Source organism: Biomphalaria glabrata, chromosome 16 (genome assembly GCF_947242115.1).
Source record: "Biomphalaria glabrata chromosome 16, xgBioGlab47.1, whole genome shotgun sequence".
Lineage (NCBI taxonomy): Eukaryota > Metazoa > Mollusca > Gastropoda > Planorbidae > Biomphalaria > Biomphalaria glabrata.
The window spans coordinates 21,572,214-21,592,914 of NC_074726.1; the positions used below are offsets into that span (position 1 = coordinate 21,572,214).

The 20,701-nt window shown below is 38.6% G+C and overlaps 1 protein-coding gene across 7 annotated transcripts in view; it reads right to left on the bottom strand.

Moving 5' to 3' along the window:
- The window catches only part of LOC106060850 (mucin-2-like), a 66,462-nt gene that overhangs the window by 19,655 nt on the left and 26,106 nt on the right, over positions 1–20,701 (bottom strand). The window contains exon 1 of one of the 7 annotated variants that reach the window (XM_056013488.1): positions 15,808–16,474. The exons of 4 other annotated variants lie outside the window; for them this stretch is intronic. The gene's annotated coding sequence lies outside the window, so the exon portion shown is untranslated. Of the gene's footprint in view, positions 1–2,158; positions 2,226–4,398; positions 4,418–15,807; positions 16,475–20,701 lie in introns of those variants that run through there. 2 more of the 7 variants (XM_056013490.1, XM_056013489.1) reach the window with 2 other exon arrangements.

The following is a 20,701-nucleotide window of genomic DNA, read 5'->3' on the forward strand; positions in this document are numbered from 1 at the left end:
GGACTCGAACGTTGTCTATGGCCCTACATTTGTTTTTTAAATTTCTTCGCTTTTATATTTCAGTTTATTCTTGAATCACGGGTCCAAAGAATGTCCTGGGTGAACAAAAGAAGAGGAAGATATTGAGAAACATTTTACAGCTGTAAAGAGAAATCTTTGTTAATTCTGAAGACAGCGTGTATGTTTAGGACTTGGCTTCCTTGTAGAGCATGTTCTTTCGTTCTGTATGTGTGTACATATTTACACTGCATACGGTCCGAAAAAAACAACATATAAATCATATTACTTTTTTATGGTGACAGTATTCCAGCAATTTGGTTCACGACCAGAAATCTGAAATGAATTATTGTCGAGTTGTGTTTACTGAGCGCCTAAAGGCAGCACGGAAAACCTTCTCCTAGATACCCCCCTTCCCCACTGGTCCAAAAAATGAGATTGGACCAAAGCGCTCTGAACATGCTATAAGCCTGAAAGTAGCGCTATATAAGAGCTACAATTGATTTACTTATATATATTTGCTTCTCTGTCCCAACGTGGTCGTTAGAGGAGACGATTAGGTCAACCGGAAAGCCAAAGAGAGCCCTCTTTGGGGGACCTAATGACAGAGTCCGTTGCACTGGAGGGGATGGAAGAAAGTGCCGACAAATATTTCACTGTCCACAAAACGTTCCTCAAAGGGAACCTGCACGGCTGATGTAGTACACAGAGAAGGAATATGGAGGAATTTCCCCGGGGTGCTCGACGTTTTGCCTCGCTTTTAACCCGAGTCTTGGAATAAGAGCCAACGCCCATCTTTAACAGGGATGTAATCATTTACTCTTGCTTGGATCTTTTCCAGACAGAAGTTTATTCAGACGGGCAGATGGAGGCAAGCTTCTTTAGGCCTAGAATTCCAAGAGTCTTAGACTCAACTCCTACAGCAATTACGAAGAAGAAATTTGCATATTTCAACACAAGTAAAAGTCATGTTTAAATTCTCCTTAAAAAAAAACGTAACTCCCGAACAAGAGCCTATGTCTTGAGCTGTCCGATGAGGACCCTATCTCCTTAATACGTTTTTGTTTTTCATTCTACATTCAAACTGATTGGAGATGTTCACAAGGAAAGCGCATCACGGAAAGGATCAGCTTTTTGTTTAGAATTTGACTGTATTGCGCTGTCAACGAAACAATACAAGTTACTTTGCGCTGTCAACGAAACAATACAAGTTACTTTGCGCTGTCAACGAAACAATACAAGTTACTTTGCGCTGTCAACGAAACAATACAAGTTACTTTGCGCTGTCAACGAAACAATACAAGTTACTTTGCGCTGTCAACGAAACAATACAAGTTACTTTGCGCTGTCAACGAAACAATACAAGTTACTTTGCGCTGTCAACGAAACAATACAAGTTACTTTGCGCTGTCAACGAAACAATACAAGTTACTTTGCGCTGTCAACGAAACAATACAAGTTACTTTGTGATACAATCGAAAGAACTAAGAAGCCCACACATTGTTAACGGTTGTCTTTTCTTAAACCACGACGTTAAATGTCTAGAGGAAAAATTGTTCACACTTAGACAGGTATACAACGACATGAATATAGAGTTCCTCTGTTGTTTGTAATCAGTTATTTTCGATTCCAATCTGGCCATATTGACACTGTAGTTTTGAATTTTCTAGAGTGTAATCAACACAATAAGTGTTACCTGCTACTGTATTAATAGAAGGGGAGGGCATGGTAGAGGAAGAAGGAAAGACCTGAGACTGTGATCAATCAGATTCAAATAACTTCCAGACCAGTTGGGTCAAAGTTATTTCTATGTACAAGTTAGAAAACCCTTACTTTTTACAGAAACTTAACATGAGCGATATTTTAAACTCACTAGGCAGCCTATGAAAGTAAATAGTTTGTGATTTGTTGGTCATTACACACAGAGGAACGATGATGTCTTTAGATTTAACGATATAAGAAACATTAATGAAAGATAGATGAATAGATAGATAGATAGATAGATAGATAGATAGATAGATAGATAGATAGATAGATAGATAGATAGATAGATAGATAGATAGATAGATAGATAGATAGATAGATAGATAGATAGATAGATAGATAGATAGATGGATAGATAGATAGATAGATCTTGCGATTTATCGTCCATTTTACCTACCCCCAAAAAGTCAAATAATCTCACAAATTGAAACCATCTCCGAAGTCAAACCACTTCAATGAAAGAAGTAAAAAAAAAAACAAAAAACAAAGACCCCCTCCCCCCCCCCTCCCCTACCGAACAGAGTTGAGCGCACGCATTGACAACAACAAAAAAATATTGTATTTCTGTCACTATTGAGTGCTTACAGTAAACGTGACAATCAACGAACTAAACAACAATGTTTCAAGTGTTTAAGACCTGTACAATTGTATAAGTGTATTGAATAGCAGGTGGGGCGGCCGGGAGGGGGGGGGGAGACAATAAAAGACTACAACAGAGATCTCATAAGGAAGTTTTATTTTACTATTTGATCTCTAGCCAAGCACTGATTCATCTTTTTCCATTGGTTTTGTCAAAGATATTTTCTAAGGTAAAAGTGGCAGCGGGTACACTATAGTTCTAGAGCAGTGATGCCACAATAGTAATGGCAATGCCTTCGATACCGAAGATTTCACATGACTACGCAAACCCAGTTGGGACCAACATATTTTTTCACATCTTATGCAAACAAAGTTGTTGTCGCCGGCGGTCTATTTAAGTTCTTCTGTACCAGTCTTCAATATGGGCTTTTCTTTGGGTCTCAAACCTGTTTCCCCCAGCCTTTGTAAGAGCGCTCCAATTGTCCTTTCAGAGGCCTTCTCATAAGCTAATTTTCCTCTATGCCATTGAGGGCGAAATGGCGCCTGAGTTGATCTTTATAGCGGGGGCACCTCTGTTATGCCGTCCACCTTTAAGCTCGAGAAAGATGCCATATTGATGCCATATTCACCATTTCCACGCGTCTCTAGAGACGTATCAATTTTTAAAAAATCGTCAATGTCAATAAAAACGACTTTGAGCAACTTTATTATAGATAGTGGTCAGAAGTTTCTAAGGACCGGATAGCAACAAATCAAGGGCCGGATATGACCCGAAGGCCGAAATTTTGTAATTACTGTTCTATAGCATAAATAAGGTTTCTTATATATATCTCCACGGTTTAGTTGTTCATGCAAGATATCAACTGTTCATTATAGAGGTATCAACTGCTCTTTATAGAGGTATCAAATGTTTTTTTTAGAGATATCAACAATTCTTGCTAGAGAGAGATATCAACTGTTCTTACTAGAGATATCAACTGTTCTTACTAGAGGTATCAACTGTTTTTGATAGACAGATTAGCTGTTTTCGCTAAAGATATCAGCTGTTCTCGCTAGAGATATTAACTGTTTTTGTAAGAGATATCAGCTTTTCATGCTACAGAAATCAACTGTTTTTTTTTTTTGCTTTATTAAGAGGATCGGATTCTATTTATATGATTTAGTCAATGTAGATGTCTTTTTAGTAAAAAAAAACAAAACAAAAACCCAGCAACTCCAAAACTAGATTGAGGCTAAACGCCAATGGTAAATGAGATGGACAGATCGCTCGCACAACTTATAACGTTTTTGATAGGTACCTTATAATAAGACCAGCAGTCTTTGAGCAATGTAATACAGACATTAATTCTTTATGCCAAAAGGGCGTAAGGTCACCTAAATAAAGCATAGGTCATCTGCTTCTACTGTTAACGAGTGTGTCATGTGACCAGCACAACGACCAACCGCCTTTAATTTTTCAAGCTAAATATCATGTACTCATTAGAGTTGCACTCAAGGACGCCCCAAATATCCCAAAATTTAAAATCACAGTCTTCAACGAGCTTCAAGCTGCCCCGACCACTTGGTTCGTAAGTCAACTGCTTTAGCATTCAGCCACCACACCCGGTCACCAAAGTAGTGAACTATTATAGATGCAAAATTTAGAAACTCTTTGTGAAGTTCCGCCAGCTCAATCTTTCCGCGACACCTCGTTCCTGTTAGCAGAAGGATAAAAAAGTGTTAAGTCCTAAACTAAACACACCTTCATACTAGCCGTAAGTAAACGACAGAGAAAGCTCTTTTTAGATCCACGTTGAGTCATAAAAGAGCTACAAAGAGCATTAAAACAGTGTCCTCACAGACAGAAACACTTTATTTCCAAATCATGAACTAATGTATTCGTTTAGAGTTGTACAAGAAATAGTTAGCATGGAGCAACCTTATAACCGACTTTGGAGATTCCACGACTATAATAATTATATATATTTTGATGATCACGCTTTTACATTTGAAGAATGTCTCACACTGATTGCAATAATTCTTAAATCTCTATCACAGTCTCATTCGTTCTGTACTTACCACCCCGCTGTGAAAGTGCACATATCCCCACTCAGGTTTCAAAATAAAAACGCTCTGTATAAACCTGCTGTACCCTTATAATGGTGAGTCTTCTAAGAGGATTTGATAGGTACAAAGGTATTAGTCATAAGTTTTAGATCCGTGTTTTATTTGTGACATGTTGGTAAATCTGTTGAAGTATAATATCTCATAGAGACTTGGACTAGATTTGTAATTTTTTTGTTTCTTTTCCTATAAGTAATTAAAAAGTAGTAAGTTCCCTTTCAGACCTTGTGATCTATAGGGCAGATGATGTAAAGGTCATCTATTTCTGTGTCCTATGGTTTACGAGGGTGTCATGTGGCCAACAACAACGACCAACCACCTTTACTTTTCCCCAACTTATGTCAGGTACCCATTACAGTGAGTGGACTCAAAGATCCCGATTTCTTTTCCTATTATTTCTTTAAAAGAATTAGAGGCATCGCTCATGTGTATGGCTGTTGGCAGGGCTGGTTTAGCTGCAGGCACCTAATCCAACTTATCTTTATAGGTCTATCCAGAGCAAAGCTTCTCAGCCTCACCGTGGTGTTCATGTGGAAATGGTCGTTAGAGGAGACGATTAGGCAATAGAGAAGTAAAAATAAAGATCGAGTCCATTGCACTAACGGGAATGGAAGAAAGTCACAACAAACACTATCCACACACCGTTCCTTAAGGGGCCGTTTTTTAAAGCGGACACTCGCACGCAGATGTGGTACAGAGAAGGAATATGGGAGAGTTCCCCGGCCTTCGGCCTCGCTTTTAATCCGAGTGTCTTGGAATACCAACTGTCGGTAATAGGAATGTAATAACTAACATCTGTTTGGATATTTCCCAGACAGACGTTTTTTTTCAGACAGGCAGATGGGTGCAAGCTTCCACGGTCCTAGATTGTCTTGGACAATTACAAAGAAAAAAAGAACAAATAAAAAAAATTGAATAGCCTAATGCTTAAACATTTTTTATAAATAATTATTAAACTCAATAAATTTATTTATATTTATAAATATTTGCAGCTTTGAATCTTAGTGTACAAGTATTAAAAATCACACGTGAACTTAGAAGATGTCGCAGGATGGTAAAAATATTTCTCAACTCACACCAATACTAATGTTCACGCCAGTCGCTATCCAATAGACCACGTGGTTTCCGTTCTCTTCCACGCCCTTTCTCAACCGCCTTATCCCTCCTCTCTTTGTTACACCCACATGCGTCAATCAATGTTAAATCTACACCAGCCAATAGACAAACACACACAATAACAATAGTATTACCAAATAAGTTTCCGACTATACCTATAGTGTGTTTACTACGTGTGATAACAAGCATAATCGTTAAAGCAGAAAGATTTTTTTTTGGCTGTCTTCTCGGAGAAAGATGCTATGGTGTCTATGTTTCTTGTTGTTCTTTCTGTCTGTCTGACTGTTCGTCTGGGTATCACGTTTAGAAATTAGACCACACAAAAAAAAAGCGCTAATGAACAGGGCCGCATTTATGGCAGTGAAGGGACAGCCTCCTGGGGCTTTATTCTTAGAGGTGGGCCTCCACAAACTGGAAAAATGTTTTTTCTTACATCTAATAAAAGTAATAATAATAATAATAATAATAAAAAGAATATCTTAGGGGAACTCCACATTTACAGCTATATCTGTCAATAATGTAGAACATATTTCCCCTTTTCAATATGAAGCAAAATGATTAATTAACTAATTGTTTTTTTTTTATTGATTCATGTTTTTTTTTTTGATACAATAAATAATTGTTTAAAATTTCAACCTGATCCTAGAATCGGTGTTGGCAGTATAGGTGTACAGTTTTCTAATAATTTTAAAAACCTCAAATATTTAGCCATATCTATGAATACTAAAGAATTAATATCCGTTTACGGTGATAAAAGATGATTACCATTTATTAATGTAATTTGTAAAAATTCATTCCTGAATTATCTTGGCCAATGAATAATTGTGCAAAAGTGCAACTCCAACCGAGAAAAGGTGTGTGAAAAATAACGTATTCAAACTTTTTACAAAACAGACAGAGTGAATTAATAAGACAGAGTGAATTGATAAGACAGAGTGAATTGATAATACAGAGTGAATTGATAAGACAGAGTGAATTGATAAGACAAAGTGAATTGATATAAGCTTTTTAAAAAAGAAGAAAAAAGATTTAAATGTACAATTGCTCTATTATTTCACAACTCTAATGACATCATTCTCACTAAAATCTATATCCGATAAATAAATCAATGTTGGTATCGTTCTTATCTGGAATCAGGTGCGAAGTCTACTTATAGTCCTAAAAAAGTTATATTTTGATTTTAAAATTAAGTTTGCATATTTTATGCACATGCGTGTAAACCATTTTCAATACAAGATGAAAAGACCTGCATCACTATTCAAAGTATTACAAGGACAGTATGTGTATAGTGTACAACTCTTCCCTCTCCTATCTTTCAAGATAATGACCGTGCTATGCTCATTTCCTCTACGCACTAAACCGACATCAACTCTTTTGATTAAAGTCCACGATGTGTCGCACCCAACAGATGATTGCCGCCCCTTGCAGTCGAGCCGGTGACAGGGCAAATGAGTCAAGAGACGTATGCAGAGAAACCAACATGTTTTTGAGTGTCTAACGGGTCACGGTGACTCATATGGGCCTTCCAGCTTTGAGCGTCTACACATTACCTTCTGCGCATGTCTGAGACGCTGTCTACGGTAATAAGGCCCTAAAACAAAAACAAACATGTATTTCTCATTACGTTGAAGCTGGGTGGGTGTGTGTATCTATGTGGTATATTATTGCATTGTGCAGAATGATAGCCCGAGTGGGTGTGTGTTCCAGACTGAGTCTGTGAGATAATTACACTGTGTTACTTCAAATAAGTTGTCGTTTGATGTCCTTTTAAGCTAAACAAAGCAACGAGCGTTTAACATTATAAAATTTGAAAAAAAAAATCAATTACAATACTGTCGTGTTTGCAGTGGCTTAGCTAGGGGGGAGGGAGAGAATTTGAAAATCCTCCTGCGCTCCCCACTTGAGGGGGGGGGGGCACAAATGAGTGTTCGAATTTTTTTCTTACATTAAATATTACGCAAAATGCTGGGGTCCCCAAAGAGGTCAACCCCTCCCCCCCTCCCTCGGCCCCAAAATTCTTAGCTACACCACGGCGTGTTAGAATTCCTATACTTTCATAGGCATTCGTTTACGGGGGAGGGAGGTAGGGGGTCATGTGACCAACACAACCACAAAATGGGGGAGTGTTGGCCAAGCATTAAAGCTTCGAAACTGAGATTGCAACTTCCCCCATATATTGCAACTTCCCGTATAGATTGCAACTTCTCTAATAGATTGCAACTTCTCTAATAGATTGCAACTTCTCTAATAGATTGCAACTTCTCTAATAGATAACAACTTTTCTAATAGATCCCCACTAGACCACACTTGAGACTACTTGAGTAAATTATGAGTGAGTCTGGTGTGAATGTACACTTTGGTTTCTTATAGTTATAACGTTTTTTTTTTTGTTTGGTGTAATGCACAAAATAGTAAGACAAATTTCTATACGGACAATAAAGATTATTATTATTATTATTATTGTCACAATATAGAAGTATTTGTATTTAATTGAATTCACTTTCACATCGGCATAATTGTATATCTTATCCCTTTTGCTAAGACAAAACTTCGAGACAAGTTCCTAGGATTCAAAATTACTACTTTGAGTAAGGATTAGTAAAAGACTAATTAGGAAAACTCATAAACTATCACAATATTTAATGTTGAGGCGCCAGGTCACTAGGACTTTGAACTGCGGACATACAGAGAACAGGACCTCAGGAAGACAGACTTACTGCCCGTGTTTGGCATGAAATGAACAGGTTACTTAGTAAGTAAACATGTCACGGTCCACGGTCATGCATGCAAAGACACCGCACACAACAATTAAGCATGAACCACTGGATACGCTTGACTTGTTACGTGAATATATTCTCCTTCCCCCCCCCTCCCCCACTCTCCCCCCCCCCTCTTTTTTGTGTGTGTGTAGACTCATTCATTCGAACGTGACATTGATATAAACTTTCTTTCCAAGTCTGACAGAAAATGGCGTTTTTCCCCCCTTCCAGAAACAGTCAACAGAACAACCAAGGACATATATATGTGTGTGTGTGTATATGTGTGTGTGTGTGTGTGTAAGTACATTTGTGTATAATGTGTGCAGTTTTAAGATTCATTCACATTAAGTAGTCATCTTATCAACGACTAATAAAACTACTTGATGTCGATAGCTAACCTTCACCTAGGCCTATACACTAGCATGTTGCTGTGATATTTTTTTAGACGCACTATTAGTGTGTAGTGGCGGGGTTGGCTGAGTGGTTAAGCCCTTGGCTTCGAACCTGGGCTCCTGGGTTCGAATCTCGGTGAAAACTGGGATTTTGAAATTTCCGAGATTTTTAGGGCTCCCCTGAGTCTGCCCAACTCTTATGGATACCTGACTTTAGTTGGGAAAAGTAAAGGCGGTTGGTCGTTGTGCTGGTCACATAACACCCTGCAAGGTCCGAAAGGGGAACTTTACTGTGGATGTTTTGGACTGATAGGCCGCATGGATGTCAGTATTGTACGTATTTATTTGTTTAAGTTTTTTTTTTAATATTCTCTTATTATTAAAAGAAACCCTCTGAGCGTCGTCTTAAAAAAAAAAAACTTGTACAGACTCAACACTACAGTCTAATACTAATTTAATGTTACACATTTTCCGAAATATTGCAATAGCCTACATCCTTAGACACTGATAAGCTGCTAGCTCTACCAGTATAAGTCTTCATCCTTTTAGGCCTAACACTTAGCAACAAAAAAAGTAATACATGGCCTATATGTCTAATAGAGATATAGAGTTCACTGTATGCATGCGTACAATTATCATTACATTATCATAACGTTTTTGAGGACATGTATGATTGGATGCCCATCATATGATATACAATTTGTGGGCCGCTTGGTATAGAAATGCCGATTTTGTCCGCCCCTGATTTATAGATAGTAAAAAATACTTCTTTAACTTCAAATCATTATTATTCATAACAAACTCAATCTGACAAGTTTTCTGGCTGGCTTCTAAGAAAGTAGGGGCACTAAGCGTACAGTTTGTGGTACATAGACGCATGTTGCAGTAGATGCTTTGAGTGGGCACTAGTTGTGCGTGGTGGGGGAGATGACGATTCCTTTACACACATAGTTCACTCCTATAATCCACCCCCTTTTGTTGTCTTGTCGTAAAATGTTTGTTTTTCATGTTTCATGGGGAGGGTATGTACCCGGGGCCATAGAGACAACCGAACGACAGTGCAGCGCGCATACCGCATGACCAGGCAGTGGGGGTGGACTGGCAATATAGGCATTCGGGCAAATTCCCGGTGGGCCGTACCCAAATGGGCCACCGAAAAGAACTTATGGATGTCACTATGACGCGTGTTAAATTGTTCAAGGTTTTATAATATTCTCTTATAAAAGTGATCCTTTGAACGTCGTGTTTAAAGAAATCTTTTACAGTGCAATACTAATTTAATCATTTTCCGAAATAATGTAATGGGCTACATCTGTAGACAGTGCTACTAGTAGGCTCCATCCCTTTAGGACCTACACACTTAGCGATTAAAAAAGCAACAAAAGGCCTATATTTCTTGTAAAGATATAGAGCATGTGTACAGTTATCGATACATTATCAAACTTATCAAAATGATTTTGAGGACAGATAGACTTAGAATCGGATACCCATCATATGATATAACATTTTTTGGCCGGATTGTATAGAAACGCCCGGGCCGATTTTGATATCGACCCCACCCTCCTTGCCAAGCCACCAGTTACCTCGAAGCTTCTCATTGTAGAAGGAAGATATATAGGAAAGGTCTATAAATATAACGTGAAATTTTAAAAAATGCCAATAACCGCAACCTATTGTTTTCGTTTTTACACTAATGATTTAGTACATGACAGTTATCTATACATCTTTCAATTCTGGGTACAGACCATGTTGTAAAGTTTCTATTCAATTGAGTTGTAACTTCTGACAGTGCTTCTGTTCCTGAATTACCCAATAAAAAAAAATGTCTTTTATTTGAGCTATCATGTGACACACGTGATCATTTAATTTTAAAAATAAATTCAATGAGATTCGTGACATTAGTTTTACCTTGACACCTAACAGAGAGGTAAGCCTGATCGTTAGGCTCTACATTTAAATAGATCTACAGCTACAGAGAGAGAGAGAGAGAAAACCAGAGAGAGAGAGAGAGAGAGAGAGAGAAAACCAGAGAGAGAGAGAGAGAGAGAGAGAGAGAAAACCAGAGAGAGAGAGAAGACATACACATTGATTGAAAAATGTGACTACAAACTGTTTGACTTAGGTTGATATATATCAGAGATAAGAATTCCCCGAAATCCGGAAGCTCAACTAGACTTTTCTAGACACATCGGGATGTATATTAAAGACTTAGAAACTTTAGGGTTTCCTTGTAGGTGACCTTAATCTATTTTTACTGGGGCACGCTACCAGTTAGGATAACATTCTACTTGTAGGGCGGGCCGGGTATACTATTTCAAAACAGTGCAGTCCTAAGGTCCGCGTCCCCTGGTACAGTGTCACCCCAACCCTCACCCTCCTTAACAAAATAAATTTTCCGTTAAAAAAATTATCTCTACAATTACAAGCGCTGAAACTTTTTTGGGTATCTAGCTAAACAAAATGCTACCCCCCCCCCACCTTTGGTGTCAACCCTGATGGGTGTCACTAGGATCGGTCACACCCCTCTCACTCCCCTCGTGACGCTGATGATGCGTTAAAAGATATTTTTTGACGTGAAACTATTTTTTTGCTCGCTAGCACTCTCTCTCTTTTCTACTGAGTGTTGTTAAAGGCAAAAACACGTCTTTTCACTCAGGCAATCTGGAATCGTCAGTCGTACTTAAGACCGCTGACGACAATGCAGTTTATTATGCATCATTCACAACCTATCGCTAACCTCTTACTACCGTCACAATAGATACACACTCATTGCAAAACAAAACTCCCATGGGGGTGTCCACGGGTAGGCGAGAGTTTACCCATTGCAAGGAGCGGAGTTGAAAGAGGGCCCTCACGGTCCTGTCGATAATCCATTCGCCGTTCCTCAAGGGACCGTTCACACTAATGGCGAGCCCTCCACGGTTAGCTTGATACAACATAGGAAAATGGCGGAGGTCCCCGGTGCACTCGGCCTTAGGCCATGTTTAGCCCATGCGCCCGGGGTGCCTGATGCACCGGAAATAGCAATGCTTTACATAGGCATTGACTTGGGTCTTCCAGACAGAACGGCGGTTCACGCAGGTTGTTTTTTTTTTTTACTGTTTGTCGCTCAAACAGGGTTTTTTTCAAACTTAGAGCTCGAAGAGCCTTCGGCTCAGCTCTAAGACGATCAAACGGTCCGAACACTGACCTGTAGTCAGTAGAAACCAATGGCTAGTTACAACCTCACAGGTCAGTGTTCAGGCCTACTATGACAATTGGTCTAAGATCGAGCCCCTCCCTTTTCTACAATTTTTTAAAAACAAATCCTTGTTTGTTTTTACCAGGATTCAAATACAAATATAAATTTCACCATCTCATCTCTGCCTGTGGTCTCTTCTGGGCATAGGCCACCAACCATCATCCTCCAGGCGTCTCGGCTCTGGGCAAGTCCCTCCAACTGTCCTCTTGTCTAGCCCATCTACTTGGCATCTGCTTCCAAATCGCGGTGCCATGTATTCCCGATCCGTCCCTTTTTCTTTGGGAGGGTTCCAGGTTAAGGCTTGCCTAGGCCTAGTTATGTTGGACGCAGGCTTGCGACCTACCGAGACCAATCGATATAGAAGGCTTGAACACTGACCTGCTTCCTCACAACCTGTGGGCAGTTTAGTCCAATAACTCATTGCCACGTCGTGAAGAGCTGTGACGTGGCAACGAGCCATTAGTTTGAACAGCTTACATGTTATGACGAAGCAGGTCAGTGTTCAAATCTTCTATATCGATTGGTCTCGGGCCTATCCCTCTCCAGCGTCTCTGAAGGATATCTCATGCAGTTGACGTAAAATAGCAGGTTGTTTCTATCTTTTAACCCTAAAAAAAACAACAACCTGTCTCTTTTATAAACCACAAGATAGCCACAGACTCTTGTCACACGAGAAAGTTTAGAGTTCTTTAAACTTAAAACAGCCTGAACTGGTTCTTGTGATAATTGTAGTCATAATCCCCATCACGCAAGACCTTGGTAAACTGTTTATAGCAAAAAGGACATCTTCAATTAGGATCTGAATTCCGACAACTAATTTTTCGCATTTTTAAACAGTACTACAAGAGACGACAAAAAGACGAGACTAAAATCAAACGTTCTGATCTCCAGAGCCCAACGTCAACTTGAAAACAAGATTTATGTTCAACTTACACATTTATGGAAGGCTCGGAATATTTATGTTCGAATGGCATTGAGACCACATGCTAAGATAATGTCAGAGAAAAATTGGCCCCTCTTAGTCTGGCATGTTCAGCAGATCAAGATATTTTAGCTGCATTTGATGTGATATTAATATTGTATTTATAAGGAAGTGATAATTTAAAACTACATTTTGTTTTGTCGTGTTTTTTTTTTAAACAGTAATAGACAGCTCTTACCAGTGGCATTACAGTCACTGTTGCCCCAGCTTATTGGTATTCGACAGCTCTTAACAGTGGCATTACAGTCATTGTTGCCCCAGCTTATTGGTATTCGACAGCTCTTAACAGTGGCATTACAGTCACTGTTGCCCCAGCTTATTGGTATTCGACAGCTCTTAACAGTGGCATTACAGTCATTGTTGCCCCAGCTTATTGGTATTCGACAGCTCTTAACAGTGGCATTACAGTCATTGTTGCCCCAGCTTATTGGTATTCGACAGCTCTTAACAGTGGCATTACAGTCATTGTTGCCCCAGCTTATTGGTATTCGACAGCTCTTACCAGTGGCATTACAGTCATTGTTGCCCCAGCTTATTGGTATTCGACAGCTCTTACCAGTGGCATTACAGTCATTGTTGCCCCAGCTTATTGGTATTCGACAGCTCTTACCAGTGGCATTACAGTCATTGTTGCCCCAGCTTATTGGTATTCGACAGCTCTTAACAGTGGCATTACAGTCATTGTTGCCCCAGCTTATTGGTATTCGACAGCTCTTAACAGTGGCATTACAGTCATTGTTGCCCCAGCTTATTGGTATTCGACAGCTCTTAACAGTGGCATTACAGTCATTGTTGCCCCAGCTTATTGGTATTCGACAGCTCTTAACAGTGGCATTACAGTCACTGTTGCCCCAGCTTATTGGTATTCGACAGCTCTTATCAGTGGCACTACAGTGGCATTACAGTCACTGTTGCCCCAGCTTATTGGTATTCGACAGATACCAACCCGGGTCACGGAGGTCACTGTTATCCGTAGAGCTAGACAATTAAACTTAATTCTAAGGACTGTCAGGTTTCGTACAGAAACGCGGCATTTCTTTTGAAGCACACACAAAAATGTCCAATCCCTGCCCTGTTCTGGTCGCTGAAATTAATGCCATACTCAAACAGTTGCCCTAAAGCCCTAAACAGTTTGTAAAGTGTTTTACAGGTTTCTGATGTTCCTTCAGAATTGAAGATAATTTACTTCCTAGTCCAAACCTCCCGCAGGACGACGAGGGACGGGAGCGGGCAGGCTTTGAACCTGGGACCATCGATATGTCCGAACGACGATCCAGTGCCACAGGACTAGGCAGCCATCCAGTGCAGATACACTTATAATAAAGCAAAGCAAAAACAGAAAATTGTCTCGCGAGTAAAGAAGGGGAAGATGTCAGTTGACAACTTAGAGAACGAAAGCAAGAGAAAACAAGTAATGAAAAAAAAATCAACTACTACTTTCAAATGGTACATTATACCGAAAATTCATATATTATCAGTCATTGAGAGGAAAAGTATGGACACTATCAACTTAGTTATCTAGTATTACTTTAATATGCGAAATTTTAGTTTAAAATAAACAATTTTCTTTTTTTTAAACACGAGTTTTAGACACATTTCTAGCCTTTACTACCTTCCTTTAGAGTAAAAACAAAAAAGGATTTGGTAGAAGTAGGAATCGAAAAAAGTATTCGAAAATTAATTGAATTATACAAGCCGATATGAGCATTATTTAAAAACAACAAAATATTATATAGGAATAGTCACGATATTAAAAATATAGGAAGTACTTTAAAAACAAACAATGTTCCCTACTAGTATTGTCAAGAATCTCATTCAGTTTTCCCTTGAAATTTTTAAAATGTATTGGCGAACTTCAGACATGGAAGCAAATATATAAATAGCAAGATTTGTGTTTTGGTGTATACGGTGTAGAGAACACGGACGTAGTGATAAGCCAAGTATTTGAATTAACCAGAGAATCGTTTTTTTTCTCGCGCCATTCTCAGCACTTTAGAATCAAATCTCTAACAGCCACATATGGAGAGTATAGAGTGCCAACAAAAGGACTAGATATGAATTAAGTGTTTCGGCCTGTAGCACAAAGTCATTACTAAGTTGACAACAGTGATTTTTTTTCTGACAAGGCATCCTTGACATTGTGCATAGTGTCAATGTCTTTTAAATTCTCTAACTTTCTCTTCTTTTTTTTTTTAACTTTTTTATTTTATGTTACATTACATAGCCACCACATAGTACATATCGCTTTCTTTTTTTTTATTCTCTCTCTTGTATTTTTTTTTTGTGTTCTTAAAAATCAATGTTTAAACAAAGAGCAGATTACTGTGATTAACTGAAGTTATAATTATAAAGTTGAGTACCCTTTTCAGACCTTTCACCTATACTGCACATGATGTAAAGGTTATCAGGTACTGTGGTCCTCGGTTAAAGATGGTATAATGAAGCCAGCACAACGATGAATCGTTTTAACTTTTGCTCAAATAATGTCAGGTACCCATTTGAGCTGGGCGGAGGCGCCCTAAGGATTCCAAAGTTAAACATTCCAGTGTTCACCAGGATTCGAACCCGGGACCCGTCGATTCGGAAGCCAAGCCAGTCAATGTCTCTGCATCGACTTTTGGTAGGAAAATCCCAAATTAATAATAATGTATAATACGTGTAACATTTTAGCATTGCAAAGTATACATATTCATCATTGGAAAGAGTTTACAAAGAGAAAAGAACTGATCTGTCCAATGAAAGGATCAATGAAAGATCTAGAGTCAAAAAACAAAACGAACTAAAATGAACTTAAAGTGACGTCTTGCATTTTAACTCATAAAGCCAGCAAGATCAGTTGTGCTAATAGTGTAGAATGAAATATTTGGTTCTTACCCAAAATAAATCACGTAAAAATGTACAAATACACACTACACATCAGACTCCTATGCTCGCGCATATGCTCAATTCATCTATCCGATTTCTCCCTCCATCACATCATGATAAACACACACACACCCTCCATTTCCACCTACATAAATCATACTAATAAACCTTACCGATCGATTCTAAATCAACTGTTAGACTACCAAACACCTGTTTCCCATAACAAGCTGTACGTGGTATATGTGTATAGATCTGGACTTAATATTTCAAAAATCTACATTAACTTTTATTGTGCATGAGCCTGCTTGCTTTATGGAAAAATAAAATGACATTAACTTGAAGGACATTTCGAGTTCACATTGAAACAGCTCACCATTTCAACATCATCGTCTCATCTTTGATTTTCCCGAAAGGGCTTTCAACAGTTTTGAATTGAATAAGATTCTTCTAACAACGCGATATTAAGATAAAAGTAAAGTTCCCTTTCAGGGAAGATGATGTTAAAATGATCTGTTTCTTTGTCCAAGGTTAACGAGGAGGGTGTCATGTGGCCAGCACAACGACCAACCGCCTTTACTTTTCCCCCAACTTAAGTCAGGTACCCATTAGAGTTAGGTGGACTCAGGGGCGCACTAAGATCCCTAAAGACCTTGGATTCGGATGCCAAGTATAACCACTCAACCACCGCGCCCCCTCCAGTAGCTGTACTAATACTATAACATTTAAAAAAAGACATAATGCAAAGAGGATTGCATTTCAAAGAAATTACAAAGCAATGTTCTTGTCGAAGACTAGGCTAGGGTCGTGACGTGAAAACATGCACTAATTCTTAATCTTCACAATCAAAGACAATACCTTAGATATAAAAGAAGTAATAAGATTAACAACGTATTCAGTTTACGTCTCGAGAGACTTTCCACTACTCAGGTGGCAACTGTCAGAGATGGAGTGACCTCTCCATTGCTGGCAGGGCCGGCCTTTAACCATTTTGAGCGATTGCTCCAATCGGGCCCCGCACCTTGCAAGGGCCCCGCAATCTACATTAAGCATTATCACTATCGGTCATGGCTCTTGGTCACATGCTTTTAAAACTGTGGTGTTTAAAGGGTCAACATATTTAGTGTCGGCCTATCGTAGATAGACTATATATTCACCTCTGAATTGCCCTTTCAAACAAAATGTTAACATTTGTCCTAGCTTATAAAATGACGTTACTTCAATAGAGATGATTTATTACTGCTACAAGAAGCCATGTGTTAAGTCCGTGCATCTTAGTGAGAAGCTTAAACAAACTACATTAAGTCATTGGTTTTCCTGGCTGATCCAGGCAACTCGATTCATGCTCCAATGACATTTATTTTAAAACTTAAGCCTGCAACTTTAAAACTTAAAGTAGGTTTAAATGGAAAATGATAAAGACGAACAGATCAACGTTTTATTCATTCGTTCCAACACCTGTTCCATGAGTTTCATTCAATGTTATTTATGTCAAGTATTTTCTTCGTAAAACAGTGCCGCAGCGCACGCACCATCCGCTAAATGGTGTGTGTGTGTGTGGGGCAAACAGGACTCTAGTCCGGGAACCCAACAAAAAGGGGGGCTGGAATTCCTTTAAGGTAATGCTATACGTATTTGAATTTTTCTTTTGGCATTACGAGAGGGAGGGGGCCCATACGAACATAGGGCCCAAGTACTCGTATTATTTTTTGACCACGTTTTGATTTTTATGCTTTTAGGAAAAAAATGTATTTAAAAAATTAAATGAGAAAAACATAAAATTGATAACAGCCTGAAAGTCAATAGGTCACCAAGGTAGCAAACTATACATATCAGCGATCAACATTATGGACTTGAGACATTTATATGCAAGGGCATTCACATGTCTTTGCAACACGAGTGAAGCGACTCGGTATCTTGTTTGTTTTCAATAGCTGGTAATAACATCGTCCTGAGGGCGCCCACCAATTGCAATTAAAATACGAACTTAGGCTATCCCACAAATACTTACACGCATGCATTGTTTTAATTAAAGTCATGTGCTCCCTAGCCCTATGTAAATAAGTTTCCGACAGGGCGAAGAGCAAAAAAAAAAAAGGTTTATTCACTGTTTCTATAGGATGAATAAGAAAACAAAAACTCATTATTTCCCTAACTATAAATCAAAGCAGTAAATTAGATTGTATTGCTGACATTGTTGAGTTCAAACGCACAGAAAGAGACGAATAGGATTGGGCACGGTAGATAGCCAAGTAAATCTAGATTGAAAGACAAACACCTGGTAGTGATGTATGCGTTTGGACTTGTCGATCGTCCCGGGTTCAAACCCTGCCCCCTGCTATCCCCCGTCGTCCTGATGGAGGTGTGGACTAGGAAGTAAATTATCTTCAACTGTGAAGGAACATCCGAAACATGTACAACATTTTACAAACAAACATTGCATTAACAACGGTATCGTATGTTGGGCTTCGATATCAGTTCACAGCAATTCCATTGTGCTCGAGACTTTCTTTGGATGAATAATAATTAGACTAAGTCTTCATTGGAGATTTTCAAAAATAAACTAAATAATGTCAAGGAGGCTTAATTGAACTTCAGAATTGCCAAATAAATAAAAGTGACAACCAGAAAAGCTTTTAAAAAACACTTAATTCTGCAAGATATAAATGTGCACATAAATGTACAAATAGCATTGTAGAAACACAGGCAATGAACACGTCCTGGATTTTGTGCACCGGATACACCAAAAGGCTCGCTAGTTATAGGCTAGTTATAGGCTAGTTATAGGCTAGTTATAGGCTAGTTATAGGTTAGTTATAGGCTAGTTATAGGCTAGTTATAGGTTAGTTATAGGCTAGTTATAGGCTAGTTATAGGCTAGTTATAGGCTAGTTATAGGCTAGTTATATGCTAGTTATAGGCTAGTTATAGGCTAGTTATAGGCTAGTTATAGGCTAGTTATAGGCTAGTTATAGGCTTTCCGCCATGTATGGAAATCTCCTAAAGGGACCATAGACTTGTATATTATATCTAGACTGGAAACCGGAAATAAATTCTTATTCGCGACTGATCGATTCACAGACCTATACATATATAGATTTTTATGCATGTAAACTCTTTTTTCAGGCTCTAAGGGGAGTCACCCCAAGCAATCTTTTCTGTCTTAGAAAAGTTATGATCTTTAGTTTTCAAAGTTTAGAAATAATGCAAAATCATTTCTCGGATATTCACGCAAATATATAATTAATTCTGTTTGTTTCCATTGAGATAATGTTTCAAAAATCCTAGATGGAAATAATTCATGTTAATTTAAATCATATTATGTACAATTAAATAAATTGATTACCTAGATCTTTCTAGATTATGTATCTAAAAATTGCAAAATAATAATTATAAGACGAGGAGTACTTTTATTTTTGATGTTCAATTACTAGATCTAGAAATTAAATTATATGTTACATAGGTTAGGGTTGAGAAAAAAACTCTACTTCCTTTACTTAACAAAACAACGCCTTGATCCAAGTTTCTACAAAAAGTTCACATTTTTTGTAGTGTTAAAAAATCTCCATGCCCAGTATAGCTATAGTATCTATAAGTCTATGGGACAAGCTATCTTGTTTTTTTGTCGTCAGTTCTACTTGACTTTAATTTGTTAACAATCCTCTAACGGCACTTCCCTAAAACTGTCGCTTCGTCAGTTTGTGGCCTAGACACAACTAGTAAGGTCCTAGATTATCGTCTAAATAAATAAAATAAATTACTAGCATCGTACTTATACGTATTAGGATTTTTAAAAAGTCATCTTTCTCTTTTTTGATGTCATATTCTCATTTGGCAAGTAATTGACCTAAATAGTGAAAATGTCCGTCAATCACTCATTTGTTTACAGTGAGAATCTTACACAAAATCACCCATTAAAAGCAGAAATATACGTTTTTTTGACAAACCCTCATTGAATGGTACTCATTCATTCAAGGTTATTTTTTTTATTTCTTAGAGTGACTTAGAGCTTCTCAGATCTATGTATTTTTTTGCTTTGATATTTTCGGGCATGATTCGAATTGGGACAAAAGAGAAATATGTTATAATTTGACCCACTGAGGGTCTATAGAGTTTTCTCTCAGGAGCGCTGGAATTTGCAGAAGTTGCCGGAAGAACTATCATGGTAACAGTTTAGAAACAATGCATTATGGGATTGAAAAAGGGAAATGTAGGTCACCAGAATGCTGGGTTAGAACCAATAAAAGCTGCGCGGGGACTTTCTGTCCTAGTATGTCACATATCTTATCTTACATGTTACAGACGTTACTTCAAATAAGAAGATGATTACGTCCTACGTAATTGCGTATATTTTGTAATACAACTGGACCTGAGCTGGAGTCACAACTATCAACCCCACAAAGTCGCCCCTATGACAATATAGGGCAAGTGTGGTGCCTTGGACTACAAAAATGAAGGGAAATGGTCAGTGTAACACTCTTGGCGCCTGGCTAACAGTCTGGCAGACTTACACGATTGAAGGGAAACGGTCAGTGTGACACTCTTGGCGCCTGGCTAACAGTCAGGCAGACTTACACGATTGAAGTGAAACGGTCAGTGTGACACTCTTGGCGCCTGGCTAACAGTCTGGCAGACTTACACGATTGAAGTGAAACGGTCAGTGTGACACTCTTGGCGCCTGGCTAACAGTCTGGCAGACTTACACGATTGAAGGGAAACGGTCATTGTGACACTCTTGGCGCCTGGCTAACAGTCTGGCAGACTTACACGATTGAAGGGAAACGGTCAGTGTGACACTCTTGGCGCCTGGCTAACAGTCTGGCAGACTTACACGATTGAAGTGAAACGGTCAGTGTGACACTCTAAGGGTTTAGTTAACAGTCTGGCAGACTTACAAAGCATGAAAA